The sequence below is a fragment of the Corylus avellana genome, chromosome ca6, assembly GCF_901000735.1.
Source record: "Corylus avellana chromosome ca6, CavTom2PMs-1.0".
NCBI classification, from domain to species: domain Eukaryota; kingdom Viridiplantae; phylum Streptophyta; class Magnoliopsida; order Fagales; family Betulaceae; genus Corylus; species Corylus avellana.
The window spans coordinates 12,725,948-12,732,604 of NC_081546.1; the positions used below are offsets into that span (position 1 = coordinate 12,725,948).

Here is a 6,657-nt window from a genome sequence, read left to right on the forward strand (position 1 = left end):
CCATTAAACTACAATTGATTCGTGCACTTGCGAGTTAAATAAATTTGCACAACAAGTTTTTGGCGCCGTTGCCGGGGAATTGTTTATTTTTTGAAACCAATTTATTTCTAGATCGTTTTATTCTTCTACTAGTTATAATTAGGATTTTATTTTTCTGCAATTTGTTTTGTTTTATTTGTGTTACTAATACAAAAAAAAAAAAAGATTTTTCTTTTTGTTTTTTGTTGTTGTTTTGTTTGTGTTACAGCCCTGCTACGATCGAGCACACTTGTAGCCAAGACAGCAACCGCAACAGTTCAGTAGATTTTTGCCAAAATCTTTTGGTCCTTTTTTGTGAGTTTTTAGTTTCTGTTTAAATTAATTTCTGCTTGCAATTGTGTTTAGTTAGTTTAATATAATTTAATTTAGTTCAATTCATTTCAGTTTTTAGTTTGTTAGTTTGTTAGGTTGTTAGTTCCTTTTTGCATGTTCGGTCGTAGATCTTTAAATCTGGAGTTAAACACTTTTGATCCCGAAATTGAAAGAACGGCGAGAGAGAATTTAAGACAGCCATCAAACTCACCCACCAATTCTCAAAGTTCCGAGTCTGATTCGGAAAAGTCTATTAAGATGGGAGAACGAAATCAACCTAGATCCCTTAGGGAGCTGTTCGTACCCAATATTACCAACACACCATCGTGTATAGTGTTGCCAGGTACTCGCTTCGAGCTGAAGCCGAGTACAATAGGCCACCTTCCTGCATTTAGAGGATTAGAGAATGAGGATCCATATGTTCATGTGAGGATTTTTTTGGAAATTTGCGACATTGTTAATACACAAAATGCCCCAGCAGAAGCGGTGCGCCTTCGGTTATTCCCTCTGTCCCTACATGATAGGGCGAAATCCTGGCTACTCAACAATAGACCTGGATCTATCACTTCTTGGGATATGTTGCAAAGCAAGTTTTACCACAAGTTCTTCCCAATTTCCAAAATCAATGCCCTCCGTCTACAGATCACCAATTTCAGACAAAAAGAAGGGGAAAGATTCACCGATAGCTGGGAGAAGTTTAAAGAGCTTACTATAAAATGCCCACCCCACGGGTTTGAGAATGAGGTGCTAGTTCAAATTTTCTACAGGGGACTAACACCAAGTGAGCAAAACTCGCTTGAGACAATGAATGGTAGAGAATTCTTAAGTCTTACTGGGGATGAAGCTTATAAAACTTTGGATGAAATGGCTGAACGAGCACAACAATGGGATTTTCAAGATAGTTGGGACAGACAACAACCCGCTCCCAAGACAGGAAGCATCTATGAGGTGAGGAACGATGCTGAATTAAGGGAGGAGTTCAAGGTTCTCAGGCGTCAGTTTGACACTATGGTCTTAAACAAACCAGTGAATGCAGCAGATACTTACCACGTTGATGCATGCGGGTTATGTGATAGTCAAACGCACTTCACTCAAAACTGCCCAACTCTGTCAACAGAGTACCCAATTGAGCAAGTCAATGCCTTCAATGAGTACAAAAAACCCACCACTGGGCTGTTTTCCGAAACTTACAATCCAGGGTGGCGGAATCACCCCAATTTCTCTTGGAAGCAGAATCAGCCATTGAACCAAAGAGATACCACTCAAGCTCAGAATCAGTTCAGGTCATCTCAACAAGCTCAACCGCCTGTTTATCAGTCTACCACTCAAGTGCCTGCACCACAGTCATCACTGGAAGACATGATGAAAACATTAATAGAAAAAGTCGACCGGTCCAACTCCCAAGCTATACAAGAGCTCAAGAATTCCAACTCCCAATCTGTACAAGAGCTAAAAGGTTTCACCAATCAAGCCATACAGGAGCTGAGGAATTCCAACATGGCTAATAGCAGAGACATACAAGAACTTAAGCAGGCCATGATCAAGGTAGAAGGACAAGTTGGCCAGATAGCAAATCAGGTGGGGGAAAGAGAAAGAGGGAAGTTCCCTAGTCAACCTGTGCCTAACCCAAAAGGGCAATTTGTGATTGGAAGTTCCTCTGCCTCTATGCATGGTCAGGAGCATGTACAAGCCATCACCACTCTGAGGTCAGGCAAACAGGTGGATAATCAAGTGGTCATGCCTGAAGAGGCCACTAAGGCTGCAGAAGAGAAGGAAAACCTGGACAAGCCTGCGGAAGACACAGGACCGGACATTGCCATTCCGATTACTGAGGATCCTTCCAAAAAGTATATACCCAAAGCTCCATATCCAGAAAGGCTGAAACCGCCAAAGAAGAGCTCGAAGTTCGATGATATTTTGGAAGTGTTCAAGCAAGTGCAGATAAACATTCCATTCCTAGATGCCATCCAGCAAGTGCCTTCTTATGCCAAATTTCTGAAGGATTTGGTCACCATCAAGAGAAAGACGAACGTCCCCAAGAAAGCTTTCCTGACTGAGCAGGTCAGCTCTATCTTGCAATACAAGATGCCTGTAAAGTATAAGGACCCTGGATGTCCTACCATTGCTTGCAAGATTGGTGACAATCGAGTTGAAAAAGCTCTGTTGGATTTGGGGGCCAGTGTAAATCTACTACCATATTCAATATATGTTCAGTTGGGATTCGGAGAGTTGAAATCCACTTCAATTACACTTCAGTTGGCTGACAGATCTGTGAAGGTTCCAAGGGGAATTATTGAAGACGTGCTGATCAAAGTTGATAAGTTCTACTACCCTGTGGACTTCATCGTCTTAGATACAGAAACGAAAAATGCAGAAATTCAAGTTCCAATCATATAGGGCGTCCCTTTTTAGCTACGGCTAATGCCCTAATCAACTGTAGAACTAGAGTCATGAAGATATCATTTGGAAACATGACAGTGGAGCTGAACATCTTTGATATTAGCAGGCAGCCATTTGAGTATGAGGAGGTCAAAAGCACATGCTCAATTGAGGAGATAGTAGAGAAAACTGTTAATGAACCAGATATTGATGACCCCCTGGGAGAATGCCTGATTGCACTAGGAAGTGACATGGAACTGGACAATCTATAGGAACAAGCTGACGCCTTGTTAGACTCAACTCCTGTGATTGAGACGGAGATTGCAAAAATTACTTTGACATCATCCCCTGATCCATCTTCATTAGCAGCTGAGCCTGTCAAGCGGGAGCTGAAGCCTCTACCAGACACCCTGAAGTACAAGTATCTGGATCCTACAGAATCTCTGCTAGTGATCATTGCTGCAGACCTGGATACTGATGAGGAACAAAAGCTGCTAGAAGTTTTGAGAGAGCATAAAGAAGCAATCGGGTGGTCAATAGAAGATATCAAAGGAATCAGCCCTGCAGTAGTGATGCACAAGATTCATCTAGAAGAAAATGCTAAAACTTCTCGCGAGCCACAGAGACGGTTGAATCCAACCATGCAAGAGGTAGTTCGAGCAGAGGTAATTAAACTTCTGGATGCGGGAATCATATACCCAATCTCTGACAGCAAATGGGTGAGTCCCATTCATGTGGTGCCGAAGAAGGCAGGGATTACTGTTATCAAGAACAAGGAAAATGAGTTGGTCCCCACTCGTCTGCAGTCAGGATGGAGAGTGTGCATTGACTACAGGAAGTTAAATGCCGTGACAAGAAAAGACCATTTTCCTCTACCTTTCATCAATCAGATGTTGGAGAGATTGGCAGGTCATGAGTACTACTGTTTCCTTGATGGTTACTCCGGCTACAACCAAATTCCACTGGACCCCGAAGATCAAGAGAAGACTACTTTCACTTGTCCGTTCGGTACGTTTGCCTATCGCCGTATGCCGTTTGGATTATGCAATGCACCCGCCACTTTTCAGCGGTGCATGATCAGCATCTTTTCAGATATGGTTGAACGTCACCTGGAGATCTTCATGGATGACTTCTCAGTCTTTGGTTCATCATTTGGGAAATGTCTACATCATCTCACATTGATGTTGGTACGGTGCAAGGAGAAGAATTTGGTTCAGAATTGGGAAAAATGCCACTTCATGGTAAAACAAGGAATTGTTTTGGGGCATGTAATTTCCCACAAAGGTATCGAGGTTGACAGAGCTAAGGTTGATTTGATATCTAACCTTCCGCCCCCGCGGACAGTTAAGGAGATTCGGTCATTTCTGGGACATGCTGGGTTCTACAGAAGATTCATCAAGGACTTCAGCAAGATAGCAAGACCTCTATGTAATCTATTGGCAAAAGATGTTCCTTTTGACTTCAATGACAAGTGCCAGACAGCCTTTGAGATTCTAAAAAAGACCTTAACTTCTACACCAATCATTCAGCCACCTAATTGGGGGGTTCCGTTCGAGATAATGTGTGATGCCTCTGATTATGCTGTGGGAGCCGTTTTGGGTCAGCGAGTAGAGAAGATTCCGCATGTCATATACTATGCCAGCAAGACTCTCAATGATGCACAACTTAACTACTCCACTACTGAAAATGAGTTGTTAGCTGTAGTGTTTGCTCTGGATAAGTTTAGATCTTACTTGCTAGGATCTAAAGTCTTAGTCTAATCTGATCATGCTGCGTTGAAATATCTATTGTCAAAGAAAGATGCTAAATCTCGTCTCATCCGGTGGATTCTGTTGCTACAAGAGTTTGATATTGAAATTCAGGACAAGAAGGGTTCCGAGAATGTGGTAGCTGATCATCTATCCAGGCTGGTTGTGGACTTTAATGAAAATGCTGTGCCGATTGCTGAGACATTTCCTGATGAACAACTTATGTACATCTCTCAAAATCCCGCACCATGGTTCGTAGACATAGTGAACTACCTTGTCACTGCCCAGATGCCATCACATTGGACCAGGCAAGACAAATCAAAATTCTTGGCTGGGGTGAAGTACTTCTTTTGGGATGATCCTTACCTGTTCAAATACTGCCCAGATCAGATTATAAGGAGATGCATTCCTGAAAATGACCAGCAAAATGTCCTATCTTTTTGCCTTGATCATGCATGTGGAGGCCACTTCAGTTCTAAAAAGACCGCGGCGAAGATTCTTCAAAGTGGATTCTATTGGCCCTCTATTTTTCGTGATGCCCATGCCTACTGTTCAGCCTGTGATAGATGCCAGAAGTTGGGGAGCATTGGAAGAAGGAATATGATGCCGCTGAACCCGATCCTTATTGTGGAGTTGGTTGATGTTTGGGGCATTGATTTCATGGGTCCCTTCCCTAATTCTTATGGGTATCTTTTCATCCTTGTGGCGGTGGATTATGTTTCCAAGTGGGTGGAGGCTATTGCCTGCAAGACTAATGATCACAGAGTCGTGTTGCAATTTTTGAAGGAAAATGTGTTTGCACGTTTTGGGACACCACGTGCCATCATCAGTGATGGGGGGAAGCATTTCTGCAACCGATATTTTAAGCAACTCATGAAGAAGTATGGTATTACTCATAAAGTTGCAACTCCCTACCATCCTCAGACAAGTGGGCAAGTTGAGATATCCAACAGAGAAATCAAGAGGATATTAGAAAAGACGGTGAACCCGACAAGGAAGGACTGGTCTCTTCGACTCAATGACGCTCTGTGGGCATACTGGACTGCATTCAAGACTCCAATTGGCATGTCTCCCTACCGACTCGTGTATGGCAAGGCTTGTCACCTCCCTGTGGAATTGGAGCACCGGGCTTATAGGGCTATAAAGTAGCTAAATTTCAACCTCACCAAGGCTGGTGAGCAAAGGAAGTTACAGCTAGATGAATTAGAAGAATTGAGGAATGATGCCTACAACTGTGCCAAGCTATACAAAGATCAGATGAAGAAGATCCATGACCAAAACATTTTGAGAAGATCATTTGAAGTTGGTTAGAAAGTCCTCCTTTACAACTCACGTCTGCATCTGTTTCCAGGAAAGCTCAAATCCCGATGGACTGGACCATTCATAGTGCATGCAGTTTCTACTCATGGAGCCATCGAAATCCAGGATCCTAAGAATGGAAGTGCTCTCAAGGTCAATGGTCAGCAGTTGAAGCCATTCTTGGAACTGGAAATTTCGGAGAGTGAGGAATTGCCTTTGGAAGATCCTACATCGTCTACTTAATCATTAGCGGTGAAAAGTCTGGCTAAAGACTGTAAACTTAGCGCTTATGGGAGGCATTCCTTTTTCTTTGGTATTTTTAGTCATTTTTTGTGTTGTTTCGTCTATCTTCATTTTTGTTTTATTTTTTTGTGTTTTTCAGGACAGGTGTTATTATGAGTAAGTTTGGGGGTCGTCTCTTTGCTCACTCTGGTTCCTTATACCTCTTGGTATTATGTTTCTGCCTACATTGAGGACAATGTGTGATTCAAGTTTGGGGGTATGGAAAAACACTTTGTCTATCTTTGTCTATTTATTTTTGTTTTTATTTGTTTAGTTTTATTTGTCTTTTTGTGTCAACAAAAAAAAGAAAAAAGAAAAAAAAAATTGAAAAAAAAAATTATGCTATGTTTTTGTCAAGTTTGAGTTAAACTGTGACTGTGGTTTGCATTTCATTAGCTTTCTTAAAGGGTTGAACACATCATTATGTCATTTGGAGTCTGAGTCCTTTGACTTATTTTTGGGTAAAAGAGATTTCACTTGTTTTGAGATAAATTTTTATGAGCACATTAGCATGTTTTCTGTGAGGTATGATGTTTGAGCTTAAACTTGTTCTCTTTGAGATTTGTTGGATGACCTATTGATGAATAACCATTGGCTT

General features: G+C 41.8%; 1 non-coding gene across 1 annotated transcript; it reads right to left on the reverse strand.

Moving 5' to 3' along the window:
- Positions 1-978: 978 nt before the first annotated feature.
- On the reverse strand, positions 979-1,085 carry LOC132186005 (small nucleolar RNA R71). The gene has a single exon (XR_009440688.1). It is a non-coding gene; the product is annotated as a small nucleolar RNA R71 (small nucleolar RNA).
- Positions 1,086-6,657: the final 5,572 nt, after the last annotated feature.